Source organism: Sorex araneus, chromosome 3 (assembly GCF_027595985.1).
Source record: "Sorex araneus isolate mSorAra2 chromosome 3, mSorAra2.pri, whole genome shotgun sequence".
Classification (NCBI taxonomy): domain Eukaryota; kingdom Metazoa; phylum Chordata; class Mammalia; order Eulipotyphla; family Soricidae; genus Sorex; species Sorex araneus.
The window spans coordinates 40,646,284-40,667,971 of NC_073304.1; the positions used below are offsets into that span (position 1 = coordinate 40,646,284).

General features: G+C 40.0%; 1 protein-coding gene across 3 annotated transcripts in view; it reads right to left on the reverse strand.

The window, feature by feature from the left end:
• DAAM1 (dishevelled associated activator of morphogenesis 1) overlaps positions 1-21,688 on the reverse strand; it is a 184,233-nt gene that overhangs the window by 61,355 nt on the left and 101,190 nt on the right. The gene's annotated exons all lie outside the window — the stretch shown is intronic.

Consider the following 21,688-nt stretch of genomic DNA (forward strand, 5'->3'; position numbering starts at 1 on the left):
TATGCTTTAGTGCTAAGAAAATTCAATGAGTTAATATATTTGAAAGCTTCTTGCAAATGTACTTTTATCACTGTAGTCATGGGGATAACCTTCAGAGTTCCTCATTTTGGCAAAGTATCTTCAGTTTACTCTGTGTGATCCTGGTTTTTCTAATACAGATGTGTGCTGTGGTAGCCAAATGAAACACATCTGTGGATGACTTCTCTCCTCTTACTTCCTCTGACTGTTGGAGTTGTGTACTTCTGCACATGTACAGGCCAGAAGTAAATGGTCTCTTGGCACCCCCCGAGGAGCACTGGCTACAAGACATGCCAAGGGGGAGACCTTCTCCTAGGAAGTCCCTGAAAGACACTGTGGACGGAAGTGTAATGTGTAAGATATTCCTGGAAAGCAACAGGGTCCTATGTATTACTAACCCCTAACATGTATTATTCTTTGAGGCATATGTTTCGGCTCTACATATTTGTTCTGAAGAAACAAGTGGAAAAAATAGACACGACTGTATAAATTGGATCAGCTGTAACAGAAGCCACAGCAATATCTAACAGATAGTGCACTCTCTGTCAAATGCTCTAAGCATTGTACTCTTTATCTGACCTACCCTTTGAGTTAGGTGTTGGTCTTTGATACTTGTTTTACTACAAAGGAAACAGAGGCAAAGAGAGGAAGGGTGAGTTGCCAAAGTTCATTCTGCTGCAGATTCAGAGGCAGCGGAAGAATTAAACTGCGGATTTATCACAATCAGACATTAAGTGTAAGAACTGGTCTCTTACTCTGGACCAGACATTGCTAGTAGCGCTGACTGCATTCACTTGTCCCCAAGTCCTTGTTGCCATTTTGGCAACATTTCTGAAGATTCAAACATAAGGTCTAATCAACCCAGGTTAAATCTAATTTATCTCCTTAAATTTGTGTTTGTGTGTGTGTGTGTGTGTGTATGTGTGTATACACACTACTGTGCCCTTCTATCACTGTGTTCTCTTTCTGTGAGCATACCAACATGATTTCAAAACTTTTTCCTAACCTGTTTTCTTCTGTTACACACTTCAGTCTAAAGTCCATCTTCATGATTTCTCAATAGCTTTTGAACATGAGCTTATAGTATTGAGCAGTTATGGACACTAAAATTTATCCCTAAACCATATATATTTTAGCCTAATTTCGGTTATTTCCTCTGCCAATTACTTCAGAAAATTTTCTCTAAAAAGAATATTCACTTCATTCTATTCTTTAACACTGCTCCCCACTTCTCCAAAATTAACTACTCTAAAATTAACACTTAATATCACCTAGAGAAGATTATCCTATAAATATGCAATCTCTAAAATTACATTTAATAGTCTCTTTATTCAACCTACAGAATGGAGAATTCATGTTGAAAGCTAGTTTAGCTTTTTCTTGCATAGATGAGCATTTAAAGTCCATATGCTTATCTTTACAAAGTCTGTTTCAGTGGTTTTCCACTGCCGGTCCTCAGACCAGTGCTAGTCCACAGAAATTTCTGGCCATCCTTAACACATGGGTATCCCTAGATCACATAGCAGCTACAAAACCACTGTATTAGATACTTAGAATTGAATTGATAGAATATGTTATTAAATTTTCCACTGATTATTGGTTTTCGAGAATCTTTGCAAACAGCACTTATTCTTAGAGGGTGGTATGGTAGAAAGATGACCAGAGAGACCAACTGAAGATGATAGCCCAGAACTTACTATGTAGTTTACTCATTCAACATTCCTGGATAAGTATAAATATTTCTAGTCCTCATTTTATTTTTCTCTCCAAAATGGGAGGGTGAGAGTAGAAATTTCCAAAGTCTCTATAAACCCCAAGAATTCCACACAACTTTAATACTAAAGTATCATGGAAAACACTGTGTATATTATACTTGATTTGAGGTCCTAATTTCTAACATTAATGATATTTTTAATGTAATATTGTTCAAGGACTCAATTACAAAATTATTTTCTTTTACAAATTTTTTAATTTTAATTTTTTGTTGAATAATTGAGCTGGAGTGATAGCACAGAGGGTAGAGCATTTGCCTGGCATGTGGCCGACCCAGGTTCGATTCCTCTGTCCCTCTCGGAGAGCTCCTCCTTTTGGGCTCCTCCTATCATTTGCAATACAGATTCAATTACAAAATTCTAGCTTTAACAGCTACATCTTTTATAATGTTATTGAAGGTGGAAAAGATTAACATTAATGCCTTTGCACTCAACTTATAAGCTATAGTTTTAATTTCTTTTCTAGGTCATCTACTTTGCTCCTGTTACCTCATTTCTGAAAAGACAAAAATTTTTTTTTTTTTGCTAAAAACAGAATTCTAGGGCCTTTAAGAACACTGCTTTTTTCTTTTAAAGTTAATTTGAATTTTATTATTGATTTATAATACAGCTATTACAGGCATACAATATTCCAACACCAATCCCACCACCAGTGTGACTTCCCCTTTATCAGACCTTTTTTGTTTTAAATCAGTCTTTAAGGCCTGGATAGAGCTCAAAAGGATGAGTATATTTGCTTATACATAATCATAAAATCTTAAATCAACTATATACTTATATATACATTATCAATCTTTAATCATGAACTTCATTTGAAGATAAACAGATATATAGCCTTTTAAATTTCATTTCATTTGGCACAGTTTTCATTCTAAATATGTGGTCAGTGCCTAGTAAACATACTCTTAAGAGATCTTCCCTTAACCCCCTTAAGTGTCAATAGAGCATCTCTCTCTCACCCCCAATCTCTGCCTACCTACCTGTGCTCAAGGTTTGCTCCTGGCTCTGTGCTCAGGGATCACTACTGGTGGGACTACATGTGATGCTGGGGATTAGACTCAGTTCAGATACATGAAAGTCTTATAAGAGTGTCGAGTTATAAATAAGATGCAACACTGGTCAATCACAGACACAGTTTGCTTTTTTGTTTTGTTTTTGTGCTACATTCAGTTGTGCTCAGGGATTACTCCTGGCAGTACTCAGGACCATAAGTGGTGTGTGGAACTGAACCTATGGCAGCCACATGCAAATCAAGTACCTTAGCCAACGCACTATTTCTCCAGTCCAGGCACAATTTGCTTTTAAATGGACAAGAATTACTTTTAAAGGGGCTGGAGCGATAGCACAGCGGGTAGGGCGTTTGCCTTGCACTCGGCTGACCCAGGTTCGAATCCCAGCATCCCATATGGTCCCCTGAGCATCGCCAGGAGTAATTCCTGAATGCAGAGTCAGGAGTAACCCCTGTGTATCGCCGGGTGTGACCCAAAAAGCAAAAAAAAAAAAAAGAATTACTTTTAAAGGCAGCTGGGGTGGTGGGAAGGAAACCAGGGACAATGGTGAAGGGATTAGTATTGGAACACTGTAATCCTGAAACTAAATCATGACTAACTTTGTAACTCTGTAACTCAAAGTTATTCAATTAAAAATTTTCAAAAGAGAAAGAATCACTTTTACTGATAGGTTTCTTTTTTTTTTTATAGATCACTGACTTGGTTTTTTTTTTTTTTTTTTGGTTTTCGGGTCACACCCAGCGATGCTCAGGGGTTACTCCTGGCTTTGCACTCAGGAATTACCCTGGCGGTGCTTGGGGGACCATATGGGATGCCGGGGATCGAACCCAGGTCGGCTGCGTGCAAGGCAAACGCCCTACCCGCTGTGCTATCGCTCCGGCCCCTGGTTTTTTTTTAATTAATTTATTTTTTTAATTAGTGAGTCACCATTAGGGTACAGTCAAAAATTTACCCATTTTCGTGCTTGTGTTTCCCTCATACAATGTTTGAGAACCCATCCCTCCAGCAATGTCCATTCTCCACCTCCAATGAACCCAGTATCCCTCCCACCCTCCAATTCCATCCCCCCATCCCCCCCACCCCACCTCTGTGACAGGATATTCCATTTTGTTCTCTCTCCTTTGGGGTGTTGTGGTTTGCGATAGGGGTATTGAGTGGCCATCGTGTTCAGTCTCTGGTCTACTTTCAGCACACATTTCCTTTCCCACATGGGATCTCCAACCAGATTTTACTTGGTGTTCTCTTCTCTATCCGGGCTGCCTTTCCCACAGCATGTGATGCCAGCTTCCAAGCCATGGAGCCAACCTCCTGGTATTATATACTACTATTCTTGGGTATTAGTCTTCTAATCTAATAGGTTTCTTTTTAAACAATTTTTAAAAATTCAGGGGCTACATCCAATGGTACTCAGGGCTACATCCAGCTTAGAGCTTGGTGACTTGGAGGGGACCATTCTTAGTGATGGCTGGGGGGCCATACAGTGCTGGTGGCTGAACACAGGTTTTCTGCATGCAAAGCATATGTTCCATCCAGTCTCCTAAGTTATCTCTCTGGTCTAGAAACTTAAGATTAGTTGAATACCTTAAAAATCATGAAAAGTAGATATAACTCCAAAGGATGTAGCGGAGCATTCAGTACTTTGTCTCCTACTTCAAAATGACCAGTTAAATACAGTAAGAGTTACATTAGTACTTTCTGGTTGAAGAGAACACCGTTTCTAATGGTACAACGTGGAAGCCAAGCTTTCAGATTTGTATTCTACTCCAGGCTCTTTACAACTAAGTGCTCAGCCATTCACAATAGCCAAAATCTGGAAACAACCCAAGTGCCCTAGATGACTGGCTAAAGAAACTTTGGTACATCTACACAATGGAGTACTATGCAGCTGTTAGGAGAGATGAAGTCATGAAATTTGCTTATAAATGGATAGACATGGAGAGTATCATGCTAAGTGAAGTGAGTCAGAAAGACAGGGACAGACATAGAAGGACTGCACTCATATGTGGAGTACAGAATAACATAGCATGAGGCTGACACCCAAGGACAGTAGATACAAGGGCCAGGAGGATTGTCTGATAGCTGGAAGACTGCTTCATGAGCGAAGGGGAGAAAGCAGATGTAATAGAGAAGGGAATCACTAAGAAAATGAAGGCTGGAGGAATCAGTCAGGATGGGAGATGTGTGCCAAAAGTAGATAATGGTCCAAACATGGACCAGAACTTCTCAGTGTCTGTGTTGCAAGCCATAATACCCAAAAGTAGAGAGAGAGAGTATTGAGAATATTGTCTGCCATGGAGGCAGGGGGAGGGTGGGAAAGGGGAGTTATACCAGGGATATTGGTGGTGGGGAATGTGCACTGGTGGAGGGATGGGTGTTTGATCATTGTGTGATTGTAACCCAAACATGAAAGCTTGTAACTATCTCACAGTGATTCAATACAATTAAAAAAAAAAAAAAACAACCACCAACTAAGTGCTCAGGCATGCAAAAGTGCATACCCATCGCAACGAACACCGATCCCACCCTGAGCACCCAATTCCACTCTCCTCAAAGCTGCCAATTTCTGTTACCTTGAGTAGACTGTGTGGTAATGTTCATATTTATGTATCAATGAAAGTCTGAATTAAAACCATTCCACTCTATTTCCCTTACACCCAGAGCTACACCTGGTCTTCAATCTTCCTCAGAAATTTACTGAACAAATAGTGGGGGCACTGAGCCAAGACTTCTTACATCAAAACAACAACAAGCAACAACAATAACACTGTGATCTCAGCCAGCTCAGACCCACTCCCCATCCCATCCTACAGGGCCAGAGAAAAAAATTATAGTTCAGAATTTACTGTTCCTTAAAAGTTTGAAACGAAGCCTTAAACTATGTAAGAGTGACATATAGCCTAGCTGGAGAGCAGTGTTAACGCGACCTACTGAGGTAAGGATTCTAAAAGAGCAGGATAGGAGCAGAATCCTTCCCCTCATCATGTTCAAATTTCCCAGTTTCTGACCTCAACCTAAATGTTCATCTGTTGTCCTTCTCGTTCATTTACTCAGCCAACAAATATTTGCTGAGTTTTAGTAGCCTAGGAACTATATTATAATTCACTGTATCACTGTCATCCCATTGTTCACTGATTTGCGCGAGTGGGCACCAGTAATGTCTCCATTCGTCCCAGCCCTGAGATTTTAGCAGCCTCTCCTTACTTGTCTTTCCCAAAGATTGGAGGCTCTTTCAGAGTCAGGGGAATGAGACCTGTTTTTGCTGTTTCTGGCATATCGAATTGGCCATGGAGAATTTGCCAGGCTCTTTTGTGCGGGCGGGATACTCTTGGTAGCTTGCCAGGCTCTCCAAAAGGGACGGAGAATGTATATCAGAGAATACAAGCAAGTACATTAAAACCAAACACATATGTACTGCTTAAAGTTTACTTAAAAGTCTTAGTATTTTAGTATTTAGGCCTAAAATATTATAATTATGTATTATATATTATAACCTAGATTATAATGAAAGATCAAAGCTACCTGCTTTCCTTATTAGTGATCCATAATAGAAAATAAATGAGAGCACAAGAACATGTTTCTAACTTTAGAGTTGAGAGTTTAAGAGATCACAAACGTATGACACTGGTGTCTTAAGACTTTGCACATCTAACTACAAAGAATTGTACCCATTTATAAATTAAACTCATTATGACAAAAAGAGTCAAGTGTCATCAACCCTTCTGCTATTTTTACTGAACTTCAGTCTTTATTAATGCATCTTTTAACTTCATATTATTAAAAAAAGAAAAATTTGTAAGCATTCCTATGCTTCACCAGAGAAAAATGCTCTAAAACATTTCCTTGATAGAAAAACCCATTACATGTTCTGTGTATGCTCACAAAGTTTGTGCGGGTAAAAAGCAAAAACATCAGAATGACCTGAATCAAAATGGGGCCAGAGCAATAGTAGTGGGTAGGGCAATTGCCTTGTGAGTGCCGGACTCAGGTCTAATACCCAGTTTCTCATATGGTCCCTTAAGAACCACTAGGAGTAATTTCTGAGTGCAGAGCCAAAAGTAACTCCTGAATATCAGGTGGTGTGACCCCCCTACCCAAACAAAAGAAAACAAATAAAACACAAGCACACTGCAAGTCAAGCTCGTGCTACTCTCATCCTATCATTTGTCTTTTCTCCCAAATCACATACTCCTTTCAGTGTGCTGCTTTCACGAGATCTAGTCTCCGTATGGAAAATAGCAGCAGTGAAATAAGAGGAAAACAACAATATGACTGCAAGAGTAAGGAAACCAGCTGCATTTCGAAACAGCTCAGGGGCCCTATCTGTTCCAGAAAGTTCCTATTCCTAAAAAACGAAACAACAACAACAACAACAAAAACCCCCAAGTACCTCTACTCATACAGAACTTACGAAATTATATGTGATAGTATTCTAGTGGAGTATTTATGCAGTGGTCTATCTCTGAAAAAGATTTTACCTGGAATGAAAAGCTAAGGGTTTACAGTCTCCCAAACTGAGATATATTTCTTTTATTTATTTTAACTAGTCATTTCTTTGGCATAGTCCTTCACAACATGCAATATGTATGACAAGAGCCCAAAAAGCTCAATCAGCTTAACTTCAACAGCTGAAGCCAATTGCAGATGACAATTCCCCCTCATTTTTGTGGCAAAAGAAACATTCTCCAATTATTATTTTCAAAAATGATACAATCCCACATTTCCCTAAAGAAAGTAACTTTGCTTTTATGATATAAAGATGAACAAAGACATTTAACAAAATTACTTGCATGCAGTAATTTTTAGTTAAGCCAAAGCTTGGACCCACAAATCACCAGGGAGAGTTAGAGATCCAGGTACAATTTAGCCCAGCTGGTTGGTTAATTAACATGTTTGGACACACATCACTAAACCTTTATGTAGTGTGGAAATCCAATCAGTGGCGTCAATGGCCTTTGTTGCCTCACATCTTGCTACCAGATTTGTGGCTACCAGACCAGCGTTCAGAATGTCCTAAGCAGGTCTGGATGTTCTGTAACCTGCTCTTAGGGAAACAAAGTGTGTTTATGATTTGCAACATAAGGCTTAACATAAGGCTATAAAGAAAGGACTGTGGAAAATAGTACTTAAACTAGGAAGAGAGAATCAGACAAACAGTCCGAAGGCACACTGCATTCAGGAAGCATTCTTAGGATGACTGTGAAAAATGTTAAAATGGGATTAACTGTCCATAAAACAGAGTTCCAGCTATATTTCTGAAAAACAGCATCTAACAAATGCTGTCTCAAAATACTCAGATGGTGAGGACATGAAGACATTTATCATCGAAACTGGGAAAAATAAAACATTTTTCTTTACATATGGGTCAAATAAAAGGATACCATCTTTTAGACTGCTGGAGTCATTTTGCTCTGTACTACACTGAATAACTGTCACTGTCATCCCATTGCTCACTGACTAGCTCCAGAGAGAACCAGTAACGTCTCCATTGTGAGATTTGTTGTTACTCTTTTTGGCATATCGAATACACCGCAGGTAGCTTGCCAAGCTCTGCCGTGCGGGCGAGATACTCTCAGTAGCTTGCAGGGCTATCCGAGAGGGATAGAGGAACCAAACCCCAGTCGGCCTTGTGCAAGGCAAACGCCCTACCCACTGTGCTATTGCTCCAGCCCACACTGAATAACAGGAGAATTAAAAACATACTGTATTTAATTAAGGTTGGTATTCTTTGGTAGACTTTCCACTATAACTTTTTTTCTAGATTCACAAATTACTCAATTCCTGGGGATTGTAAGGCATTCAGAGAAACCCAAACTAGAAATACCAGTAGCATGTTCAGCGTATACTGCAAACTCAAAGCTTCTTGCTACATCCTAAAGAGAAGAAAAAATTCTATGCACTATGTATAACGTGGACTTAAAAGTACTAGGCAAATTAGTAGTAATGAATAAAATAAACACATGTAGGAAAAATTCAAGAAACATGGGGTTTAATTTGCTTTCTCTTTCAAAGTGGATACTTTCTTCCATTGATAATTTTAATACCCCTGTATCTTGGAGGTGAGGAAGCTAAGAAGTCTTGTGACAATTTTTCTGTGAAAACAGATGCCTGCAGAAACCCCCAAAAGGAGACTCAACAGGGGAATAAAGCAAGGAATGTGACTTAGGTCCAACTATGATCTAAGAATCAAGGGAAGCCCTTAAGGGCAAAGATGGCAAGTATTTGCAACATATGCCATATTCTCCCATCATGTGTCATGGCAGGCATTACTAATCAATTACCATACTATTCTTACTGAGACCATTCATAACCTCTGAATGCTTCTCAAAATTCTCTAGCTTCAACTCCCTATTGTTCAGAGTTAGTAATAAAGACAAATCTCCTTGTCAGCTTCCTTGAGGTAATTCATGGTACACTCAGTTAATCTGGGAAGGAAGTCACAATGTTAAGGAATCTGAATCACAATGTTAAGGAATCTGAAACAAAAGCTGTACATTGCTCTGGAACACCTCCCCTGCTGCAAGTCCCTTGAAAGTTTCTTGGTCTGGTGATAACCGTAACTGGCAGCTGGTATTAAATTCCTCAGATGTAAGACAGGATAATATCCCTTTGCATCAGAGACACCAGATATCATGGAGACTACTCAATGTGTAATTCTAAACCTGCAGACTGAAGAAATTTACAAATGAAAAGGAGCCATACCTAGCTACTTCAACACACAAGCAGGCTAGAGACTCAAAGAACCCACACAGTTGCATTTAGAATCTTGATTCCATTATAGCATTGTTTTCAAGTACTCCATGACAAAGATAAAAAGCTCCAACCTAGTCATGTACTCCTAATCTTGTAATCAACACATGATGAAGTGTCTTGTACCAGAGTTGTCGAAAGTGAGCTGTTAAAAGGAACCTGCTAAGAACTAAGATTTGGAAGCCAAAGATAGCATCTCTGTGGTAGCTGGAAATTACTGTGCTACCAGGGAGTCCATTCGAAGCCATGGTTCCCTGACTCTCCCAGTGACGAGAGCTCTGGCAGGAGTGTTCACCACAGAACATAAATCCAAAGTAGGCAAGAGTGATAAGCCTAGGGTGAACACTGTGGGCGTAGTTATTCTGGCCCCCATTTCCGTGATGAAATCAGAGCTTTACAGCCACCCAATACTCACACTCTCCATGAATTCATATCCCTTAGTTTGTCCAACTAAAATTTCATACTTAATTCCAGCATACATTGACTTTTTTTTAATTATTATTTTTAATTTTATTGAATCACCATGAGATAGTTACAAGCTTTCATGTTTGGGTAACAATCACACAATGATCAAATACATATCCCTCCACCAGTGCATATTTCACACCACCAATATCCCCGGGATACCCCCCCCCTTTACAACTCTCCCCCTGCCTCCACTGCAGACAATATTCTCCATAATTTCTCTCTACTTTTGGGCATTATGTCTTGCAACACAGACACTGAGAGGTCATTATGTTTGGTCCACTATCTACTTTCAGCATGCATCTCCCATCCCGACTGATTCCTCCAAACATCATTTTCTTTTTTTTTTTTTTAATTTTATTAGTTTATTTTTAATTAGAGAGTCATCGTGAGGGTACAGTTACAGATCCATACATCTTTATGCTCATGCTTCCCCCATACAAAGTTCAATAACCCATCCCTTCACCAGTGCCCATTCTCCACCACCCGTAAACCCAACATCCCTCCCCCCCTCCCCAGACCCGTCTCCCCCCACCCCACCCTGCCACTATGGCAGGGAATTCCCTTTTGTTCTCTCTCTCTGATTAGGTGTTGTGGTTTGCAAAAGAGGTGTTGAGTGGCCATTGTGTTCAGTCTCTAGACATTGACTTTTTTTTAACTACTGTTTGAATGATTACAAAGTGAAGGCAAGCACACATCACTCTCCTCAACTCTCATCTAGCCAAGTGTTCCCTAACTTTCCTAAGGGGAAGTAAGGTCTTGGATAATGGGGTGTTACTCACTGAAGAAATATCTCTATAAGGAACACTACTAACAGGTGGTTTCTACAAGGCAGACATACACTGTTTCTACAAAGAATGAAGCAAGATCAAATAATCACACTAGAGAATCAACATTCCCCAATCCTTCTGGCTTCTGGATAGAAATTAGCTTTGAATTTAGCCCTAAGAACTGAAGAGCAAGTTGCAGATTTCAAGTTTTTAATATGTGAAGGGATCAAGGAATACAACCCAGGGATGAGACTTTCACAGTTTTTATAGAGATGCTAATGATCAAGATTCTCTGGTGAGAGAAGAAGAAAGAAACCAAGTGAGCAATTTCTAGCTGTAGTCAGCACTTTGTGCAGTGATGCGGGTTCTGCCACCTGCATGTTAGTCACCAGCCAGGGAAGTGGTGAATGCCTCAGAGGAACTTCCGGAGTTCGGAGATGGCATACATCAGTCAAGAGCTTGCTAAAGATAGAAACAAAAAGTTTTGTTTCTATCTGGAACTGAAGTCTGGCTCTGGAACTGGAGGTGCAGAGAGGTCTAGAGGAAAGGAAGAGTGAGCCACAGAGAGCAGTTTCCTTTGTACTGAATCCAAATAAACAATGCTGAGTGAATGGTCCATTTTTAAGTATTTCTAACATTCTGTACTCTTGTAAAGCTTATGAGTATAGAATGCTTTTTATTTTCTAAACCTTGGAGTTTTGGAAAAATTTTCATTTTTTTTTTTAATTACAGTAACTGCTAACTTGATTTGTTAGGATATACAAAAGGGCCAGAGATGCAGTCAGGGTGGGTGCATGTCTTGCATGTGGAGGACTTTAGTACCAGCAGGTGTGGTTCTCACCACTGTTCCACCCTCCAAGGGGGACACAAAGTAAACAAATGGGACTATATCAAAGTAAAAAGTTCTATAACAATAAAAGTAAATAGGTCTCCTAGCAATTGGGAAAAAGTTTTTTTTTTTTTTGTACACTATACGTCTGACATGGGTTAATATCTAAAATATATTAAGAACTCACACAAAAAAAGCAAGCAACTAAACTCAAACAAACAAAAAAGGAATAAGGCATGACTAGACAAATATGCAAAGAAGACATGTAGATGGCCCACAAATATATCTGTGGTCAATGCAACTTATTATCAGAGAAATGCAGACCAAAACCACAATGAAATGTGACCTCACATCTCTGAGAATAGTGTATATCAGAAAGACTGGAAACAAGTGTTGGGGAGATGCTGAGGAAAAGTAACTCTGTGTGGGAGTGTAAACTGGTGCAGCCCCTGTGGAGGACAGTAGGGAGGCTTCTTAAAAGTGACAATGGAAACCCCAAATGATTGAGCAACAGCATTCTAAGGAACTTATCTGAAGCATATGAAAACACTAGTTGTAAAAAAAATTTTTTTTCTTTTTGGGTCACACCTGGTGATGCACAGGAGTTATTCCTGGCTCTGCACTCAAGAATTACTCCTGGCAGTGCTCAGGGGACCATATGGGATGCTGGGAATTGAACCCGGGTCGGTGTAAAAGATATTTTCAACCAAATGTTTATAGATCCATGTTTATATCGTTAATTTATAACAACCAAGAAAAAGAATCAATCTAAATGTCCATCAATGCATAACTAGCTAGAAAAGCCATGGAATGTATAGTTAATAAAATACTACTCTTGTCATTAATAAAAGCTCAAACATTTTTTTGTTTGTGCCCTTTGGAACAAAGTGAACTGAACTTGAAGCAATTATGCCAAGTGAAATAGGAAGCAATAGACAATCAATGAAGTTTTACTCATACAAGGAATATGAATAGCTAAAGCAAACAAACTGGCAAGAAACCATAAAAATGACCCCTAGATTCAATAAAAACTACAGCAGTTGCAGAGGGAATAAGGGGAAGAGTTATCAAAGGTACAAGGAGTATCTTTCTGATGGCAGGAGGGTTAACAATAAAATATATACGGTTGTGAAACAAAACCCCTGAAACCCTAGTATTGCAAATCAATTAAGCATGAAAAATTAAAAAGAAAAAGGGAAGAAATGAAATGATAGAGAATGCTAATTTACCAAAATCCAGAAAGATTACTCTTGTAATAAGATTTGAAGTTTCTAATAACAACAGCATCACAACTGTGTGAAGCATTCTTCTAAACTATCCCTTTTAATGGTGAAGTTCTCTTGTGTTGGTAAGTCTCCGGAAACCACATAGCTAGAATGAATCAGAATGCCTCAACTCTGAACACATTTTGTTGCTGAACAGGGAATACTTGCAAATCTGGCTCATCCCAATCTAATAGACTACTCATTTATGAAAACTGACTTGCTAATGGAATCTTTTGATGTCATATTTTACAAAGGATCTTCTGCCCATTGTAACAGAATAGCAATGTTTTCATTTAAAAATACTCTTTAGACTATTAAAAAAAAACCCAACCCCCAAATATATTATCAACTTCTCTAAGCAACTAAGAGAGACTTCCCCCCCACCCCATTTTGTTTTTGTTTTTGAGGCTACACCTGGTTGTGCTCAGGACTTATTTTTAACTCTATCCTTAGGGGTCACTACTTGAGGGGTACAGGGGACCATAAGTGGTGCCAGGGATCAAACTGGGTAAGCAGCATTCACAGCAAGCTCCCTTCAGCTGTAATATCTCTCCAGTCCCTCCAAGGGGACTTTTTAAAAAATCTAAAAGCTGGCTCAAGTTATACATAAGCCCACTTAACTTGCAGCAAGTGAAATGAAGTGTGGGGCTCCCGGGGCTCCCATGGTCAGCAGGGAATCAGGACAGTCTTGGAGGTGAGATGGGTGGAGGGCTGCTATTTGGGTGAGAGGAGAAAAGAGGTAGAATTTTTCTTTCTTTTAGCCCCAGTCTTCCTAAATAGAATTAACACTCGAAATAAGATTCAGTTAGAGCTAAGGCATGTTAATAATAAATGCCCTAAAACCTTTGCTATAAACAGGGACCTCTATTTACCAATTTATTCTGCTGGCAGTAAACACCACTTGGTCTATTATCTACACTGTATCCTCTTACTCATTACCTCCAACTCTGAAAGGTACGGTTACAACTCAGATGTGCTTCTGAATTTCTTACCATTGTTTCGAAAAGATGGGGAGAAAGCCCAGGTTAGCAGGTGTGTGAACAACAGAAACAATTTATACTGTGGTCATTTTATCCATGACTGTAACAATGGCCACATCCCACTTGATCTGATAGTACTGCATCAAATCATCTCAAATTTTAACATCTCAATTATTGTACAACTAATAAAAGAAATCCTGCCTTCACAGCTACCCTCTGGATACCCCTTAATTATGCAATGTATTCTCCATAACTATGTCTTGACATTGATTTTAGAAAAATAGAGTCACACACATATTAGGCTATAGCTTAGGATAATTATGAGGGGCCAGCATGGTTTAAGGATAATTCACCCCAATGGAGGATCTTACGCTGGCAGTACTTTTAAGCCTGAAAAATAGAGTACTGTTACATAATACCCCCAAAGGCCCCAGAGGTTGTCCACAGAATTTTAAATTTGCTATTGGATTTTTTTAAAAATGAGGTTGGGCCTTTATAGAGAGTTTTACGAAAATTCAAACTGTGTGCTCAGAACCATTCTAGATTCTACAAGGTGAGGGTGGGAGCAAGGCACAGCAGGGATAATAGTGCTGGCAGCTCTGGGAAGAAAGACATATCCCAATCTGGGATTACTGAACAAAGGGATTACAGGAAGAGGCAAATACTCATAAGCCATCATTGTTTACTAGCGTTTAATTTTGATTTGCTACTAGAGGCAGAGAAGTCTTGAATATTTTCTCCGAATTTAAATTTCACTGCTCATTTTGATAGCACTGGGTTTTGTAACTAAAAAAGAGAAGAAAATGGGTCACTGGTTTTGAGAGCACACTCTTTAGGGGATAAAGAGTAATGACAAAGATGCCTTCAGTGGGTTTCTTGGCAAAAAACTGGAGGAATCTCATCGGGGTCAAGGTCACTGTGTTTTCAATCTGGAAAACCCTGGGTGTTTTACAGATTCCTCTTTGTTTTGTTCTCTAGGGAAGGGTAAAAAATTGAAAAAAAAAAAAAGAGGAAGAGAGAAAACAGCTCCCTACAGTAGACAAGGGGAGAAAAAAAAGTTAGGTTGTCTTGACAACAAAAAGCATGGTTGCAGTTTAAATAATATTTATTCCTTCTCATTTCACCAGAGATGAGGTGGCTTTTTAATGTTCAAGCAGTGAAGGCTGAAGAGCACCCTTTCTGCGGGCTTCCAGGTAGGGGCTGCCACAAGAGAAATACGGGAGAAGTGGGAAGCAGTGGGAGGCGGCAGACATTTTGCAGCTTACACATGTGTCCCCTCAAGAAGGCTCGCCATCCTCCTTGTGGGATAGGCTACAGCTCTGTAATTGCTCCACCTCCCCTGACTCCTCTGTGAGCATTTCCTGACCCAGTGGGGTGAGTACTGAGCTCCTTGACTAAGCCCAGGGTTCTATAGGACACTTTCAACAGAGAAATGACAGAGCTGCCAGATGGTCCTTGCGGGCTCCAGCTTATCCTTGCTCTCTTCCAGTTTACATTCCATTTCCCCTCCCAAGTGCCTGCTCCGTGGACTCAAGTCTTGGTAAAGGCATAGTTTTATGGAGGCTGCTTAGCCATCTTCTATGATAAGGGCCAATCTCTTTGCCCTGTCTCTCTCAAGGTACACATGTGTGTCCGAGAGATCCTGATGCTTTGACACAAGATACACGTGTGCCTTTATATTAAAGAGCAATTTCATTTTTACATTAAGAAAAAAAAATTCCATAGGAGAAGGAAGAAAAATGCACCATGGAAATTTTGTATGACTGAAACCAAAACAAAGTATCCACAATCCCCACCTAACAACTGTTTCCATCTGTCCAACCACTTACCTACATGACCTTCAGTAAAACTTTTTATTGTACTAACTATACAGTGTTATACTTCAAAGAAAATGAGAGGAGGGTTGATTGTCACACCTGACAGTGCTTGGGTGCAAAGCCAGGGATGGGACCTGGCTTCAGGGCCAAAGGTTAAGCCTCTGAAAACTATTATCAACTGGGTTCTGATCACCAGTGTCAGGCCAATAAGCAGTTCACATTTGTTTAATGTTCAAAATACTACCAGACCAGTGTTGAAAATACTATCAGCCAGGATAATAACAGGCAACAGTAAACTGGAACTAATGAGGCAATGTAGGAATACATTGTAAGAGTCTGTGGCTGAGTCATACCAGGAGTTCCTGAATCAGGGGAAAAGACTGGTAGGACTTTGAGGGAAGGTTGTATTGGATGGTGGATTTTTACAGGATGGGTGTGAGACAACTGCTTTTCACCAATGAGCAGTTAGCGATATTTTGACAGGATAATATAGCTGATGTAACCGGATGAGGGAATGCAAGGTATTAAATAGAGGGATAACTTGATCAACTTGACCCCAGAGTATAGGAAGAAGAACAGAGAGGGAAATAAATCAGGGAGAACAGCAAAAAGAGGTGACTAGGAAGTAATGGGGGGGTAAGGGTCCCTTGGGTATCTTGATGGTGTAGAGGAGTGGTATAGTTCTATATTCCAAGTGAAGATTCAACACCACTGAAAGCAGGATATCCAAACCACAACAACCAAACTTAAAAAGTGCCTGTTGAAGAGGCAGGCTGGGGAAATACAGGAAATCTAGGGACACTGGTGGAAAGAAGTTGACGCTGGTAGTGGGAATGATGCTAGAACATAGCATGCCTAAAACTCAACTATGAATAATTTTATAAATAATTATGTCTCTATTTAAAAGAAACCAAATAACTATATACATAGCTTCTCTGGGCCATACCCATCAGACTTTTCCAATTGACTGTGTCTTCCCAATGATGAATGAACCTCAGTTATTTTTATCTTTTCCTATTGTCCTCATCTATCAAGAGTTAAAGTCTCTTCATAGATTTCCTAATGAGTGCTGCCAATTGTGTTTGATAAAGATCAGATTAGGTCAAGAGTCAAAAAGTGACCTTTTAAGCATTGGCAAAAGGGACAAAGACCAAACCCAGAGGAAAAGCATACAGTGTGTGTGAACACAGATCAAATGTTGGGAAGAGAGCCAGTTTCCAGGTGATAGCACGGAGGTATGACAGCATCAGCTCTCACTAGCTAAACTGCTCCATGGATGCACATGCTGGGCCAACTATGCTCTCAGTCACTAACCCTACCAGATCCTCACCTCAGAGCTCAGCTGTGCCTTTTTCCCAAGTCCAGCTATTTACCCTACCATGGAGCTTCTGGCAAGACATGGCATATTTGATTTTGGCATGATTCGATTTTATCTTCTACTACTAGGATCATCCACTTTAGGAAATCTGACGAATGAATTTTATCATCACAGGAATCCATATGAAAGTCTGCCTTAGAGAAAGTTCTCAAATGCAACATTTAGTTCAACATAATTTCATCATAACGCTGATGGGAAAAAAAATATTCTGGAGGGCTCATTGTCTCTGAGGACTCTGCATGTGCTCCCCATGCTTAGGTTTTCTCTGGGTACTTTGATTTCTTTCACAGCCAAAGATGTGCATGTTCAGTTCACTGGCAGTTCTAAAGGGTCCCCACCTGAGCGAGTACAGGCTTGTGGTTGTGACGTGCCGTGTAATGAACAGAACCACAGTTGGTTCCCACCTGGAGCCCTGAAACTGCTAAGATTGGCTTTGGAGACTGAGACCCTGAACTAGAACAAGTAGGTTTGAATATGATAAATGAATAGAAAATGCTTAACATTATATGTTGTGTTGGGGTTTGGGGGGGTTTAGTGATGATAGTGTGGGGAGAAATATACCATAGAAACTTACCTCTTATTCACAGCAATTAGCTATGGTAACTGTAGCTTCATTATATGTAACTTTATTTAAAGCCACAGTTTCCCAGAAACCTATTGCTGACGCTGAGTGCTACTTCTAAAGAAGTCTAGAAACTAGGTTTCTCTCTTTCATTGGCTCCTCCTCCCAAATTTATACATCTAGAAAACTGGACACTTAGAGGTTCAAAACCCCTCTAAGAAAGAGGAGGTAATCTAATTTCTCTTCACTCTTGAACCGTCCCGGCCCTACCTCAGACCACTGCTTCTCAGCTTACCCACTGCAGCTTCTCATTAGGATACTGTGAACAACTCAAGGGATTGATGTATATCAGCTCATCTTCCAGTTTGTGAAGCTGTTTGACAGTTGCGTAGGACGTCATGGCTCCTTTTGTTTTTAATTCCATTGTTTCTGCATAAACTCCTTTAAACACAAGTTCTGATCCATCCACTTCCTCCCTCAAACATAGCAGTAACTCAACTCTCAAAAGAAACTGAAAGATCTGCATCTTGGTAACCATAAACAATACAAGCAGTGTGTGAGTGTGTGTGGAAAGGAGTAAAGTGATCCAATTAGGGTAAACAAACCAAATAAAAGGAGTGACTGAAGAGTAGCAGCTGAATTTCTTGCCACTTTTCCTAGATTTCTTCAAACTGTGCCCAGCACCACACACCCAGCTTTGCACAAATCACAGCAGCTGAACTGCAGCCAGAAAAAGGGAAGATTTTTGGATGATTTAATTGAACAAGAGTCAAATACAGAAGCAGCAGAGAAAAAAATTTACCTTTTCCAAAGTAGTGTTCAAAAGATAAAGAAAAGAAATACGAAGAATTCAGAGCCATTTGCTTAGCTTCAATAAAAAGTTCTGAGCAATCAGCCAGTTCTGATTGTCGCCTCCACTGCCTGATACTATGGCTAACATTATCTGTCTCTTACCCCCTTCAGTTGTAAACTCTGAAGCTCGAAAGGGTGAAAAGCTATTTCCTTGGTACTTACAAGAATCGGTTATGTGATACAATTAGTACAGTTACTGCTTCTGTGAAGAACTACAATTAAAGAAGATTTCTGCCTGTGCTGATAAGATTGCTGTTAGCATAATACAGTTCACACACCATTTTATTTCATCGTCTCTGAAGATTTACTCCTTACTTTTCCCAGGGTTTAAAAATCATGTTAACAATAAGCAAATACAGCATGGCCAGATGCCTTTCGTGGTCAGATGGCTTATTGTTTAAAAAACTTCAGTTTAAAATCCAAAAGATTGTTAACAGATGCAGTTTCTGGCTGGAGAATGGGAAAAACCTCACTTAAACAAAAGAGTATGTTGTGATTGGAACTAAAAAGGGAATTACCTTTAAAGATAAGAACCACACACATTTCCTATTTGAAAATACCCCCAGCCTTACCAATAGGACCTTTTTCTGAAACTTCATGGGAAGCTTAAAAAAATTAAAAATAATAAAAGGACACTGGACTGTTGCACACGGACACCAACCAATCCAGTGAGTCTTAGTGATTTGTTTGGACTTTCAAGAAGGCCACAGCATCCATCTCTTGCTCTCCCCCAGATTACTCAATTAGGCAACATTCCAATTAATTTCTGTCCAATTCTCTTAGCTCCAGAAATACTTTTGCTTTTTTGGCTCTGGAAATGGGTTTTCAACCAGAGACTTAGAGAAGTTTCAGAAATGAGTGCAGAGCTTGATAAGCAGATAGCCACTGCTGGGACGCAAGTCACGATTGGATGGAAAAGAGCCACTTGGCTGAGAAAGGCCTGGCCCATCTTCATTTCCCAATCTCTCTGCCTCCAAAACCGCTGTTGAATTTTACACAAAAAGTCTGCCTTTCACTGCCTCATGTTTCTGTTGGCTTTAGTTGGTTCTTACTCTATGGCTTCACTATGTGTGAGAACATATGTAATGCCCTGGGTTCTAATCTTGAACGATGGAAAATCTAAAGGGGCCATGGGTGTGCAACTTTCAGCCTGAGAAATGGATGTGGTTTGGCATGCCGATGACAAGCCTGATTTGAAAAGGCTACACCAGGGATGTTCCAAGGAAAATAATCTGCTCTTTGTATTAAGGATGATCATCACAGACTCTACTAGGGGAATATGTGACCTGCAATCCAGAGACATGGGTCAGAGTCTTTGCCTGCTTTGATTTGAGAGTCCTCTAATTCATGATGTGACTTCCCAAATCACTACAGTGCCCCTCCAAGGTCAGTTTCAAACTGAAGGCACAGTCTATGTTAACAGTCTGAGAGGATGCAACATCGAAATATCCATTATAAAGTGAGGTCAATCCATAAGTTCATGGGACTCTCCAAGGATCTCAGATGGCTTTCCTGCTCAGTCATGCCACATGAGGGACCCAAGCTGAGGGAATGAAATGAGTAGAACTGGCCTGGTTGTACTAGTCGTACCAGCCAGACCAGGTACTAGCAGGATGGACACATCTGTCAGGAAACAAGACTTATCTATCTCCATCCTCAAATAAAAAGCTAGTCCCACCAATGCACACATTAGACAAGGTTTGCTAGGAGATTTGATAGAACTGAAATTGAAAAATGAGCAGCAGCTGTGAGCCCGAGGTCATTACTATCCTCCAGGGGGTTTCTCTTCTAATCGAAGGGGCAGTAGTTCCCATGATTAACTTGCAATTGCTGTCAAGGGTGTAATAAAATCTGGGAAAGAAGGAAACTTTCCTCTCTGTACTCTGCTTCCATTTTCCTGCCCTTTCTTTTCCTTGTGTAGATATTTTCAATCCTCACTTCACATTGCTTCCTAATTTTGAAGAAACCTGAACCTGGATGAGCCCAAATATACAACTGTATTGTATATTTTGTGTACATAGGAACTTGAACATTTTGCTTTCTTAGTTCTTTTTTTGGAGTTAATTTTTTGGCAAGAAGGAGGATTTGGGCCTCACCCAGTGGTGCTCAGGGTTTACTTCTGGTCTTGTGCTCAGGGGATCATACGAAGTTAGACTTATATTTGATTTATATTAGGCAAGTCCCTGAAACCCTGTGCTCTCTCTCTCTGGTCCTCAATCAGGTCTTTAAGGTGGTGTGTGACAGGTTCCCTGTTTCCACACACCAGATAATGCAGCAACTTCCAAATTGAATGAACTTTATTTCAATATTTTTTTGGAGGGAGTCGTCCCTGGCTGTGCTAAGGAGCTACTCCCAGCTGCTCAGTGCTTGTGGAATCATGAGGTGACGGTGATAGAACCTAGGCCTCCCACCCGCAAAGCATGTACTCCAGAACATAGAACTCTTTGACCACTTATTTTATTTTCACTTTAAATTGTTTCCTGGTCTATTACATCTATTTCCTGAGCTAAAACAATTAGTTCAACCTGTAACTGCTGAGATGTGTACAAGAGAAAGAAGAAATATTCATTCACAGATATATCTTTCTGGTCACTAAGAACTATGTTCAACTAATCTGGTCTGATTTGGTAGTGACTCAGAAATCAGACAGATTACAGCTGGACATATCTCTCAGCAAATGACCCGGAAATTAAACCCAACACCTTGCTTTTTCAATTAGAACCGCCCAGGTAGAAAATTACACATGCTTAAAAAATGTTGAAAGTATTCAGTATCACAGTAGTGACAACTTACTGGTTCTTTCATCATCTGTTCATTTCAAAGTATCAGATACTGGACTAAACAAGGTGAGTGACACATGCAACCAGGTGCATAAAATCTGGTGGGCCAGGAGAACAGGTTCTCTGCTGGAAAGAAGCTCCTGGAATGCAGCAGATCCAGTGCAGACAGAAGCAAAAGAGGGAGCAAGGGTTCTAAGAGACAGTCATGTGGGCAAAGGGAGGCCCCAAAACATAATAGTCACCACAAAAAAAGTGAAGCTGATAATACTGTGCCTCGAAAATTCTTTTAGTTTGTTCCTGTTTTTGCTAGGAAAATGACAGAGAAAATACCTAAGATGCTAGCCCAGACTTTCCCACCTACCCCATCTTGATTCAAGTCTCTACTGAATGAAAAGGTAAATGATGATCATGACCAGAATTGGTTCCCAAAATGAGGGTGGATA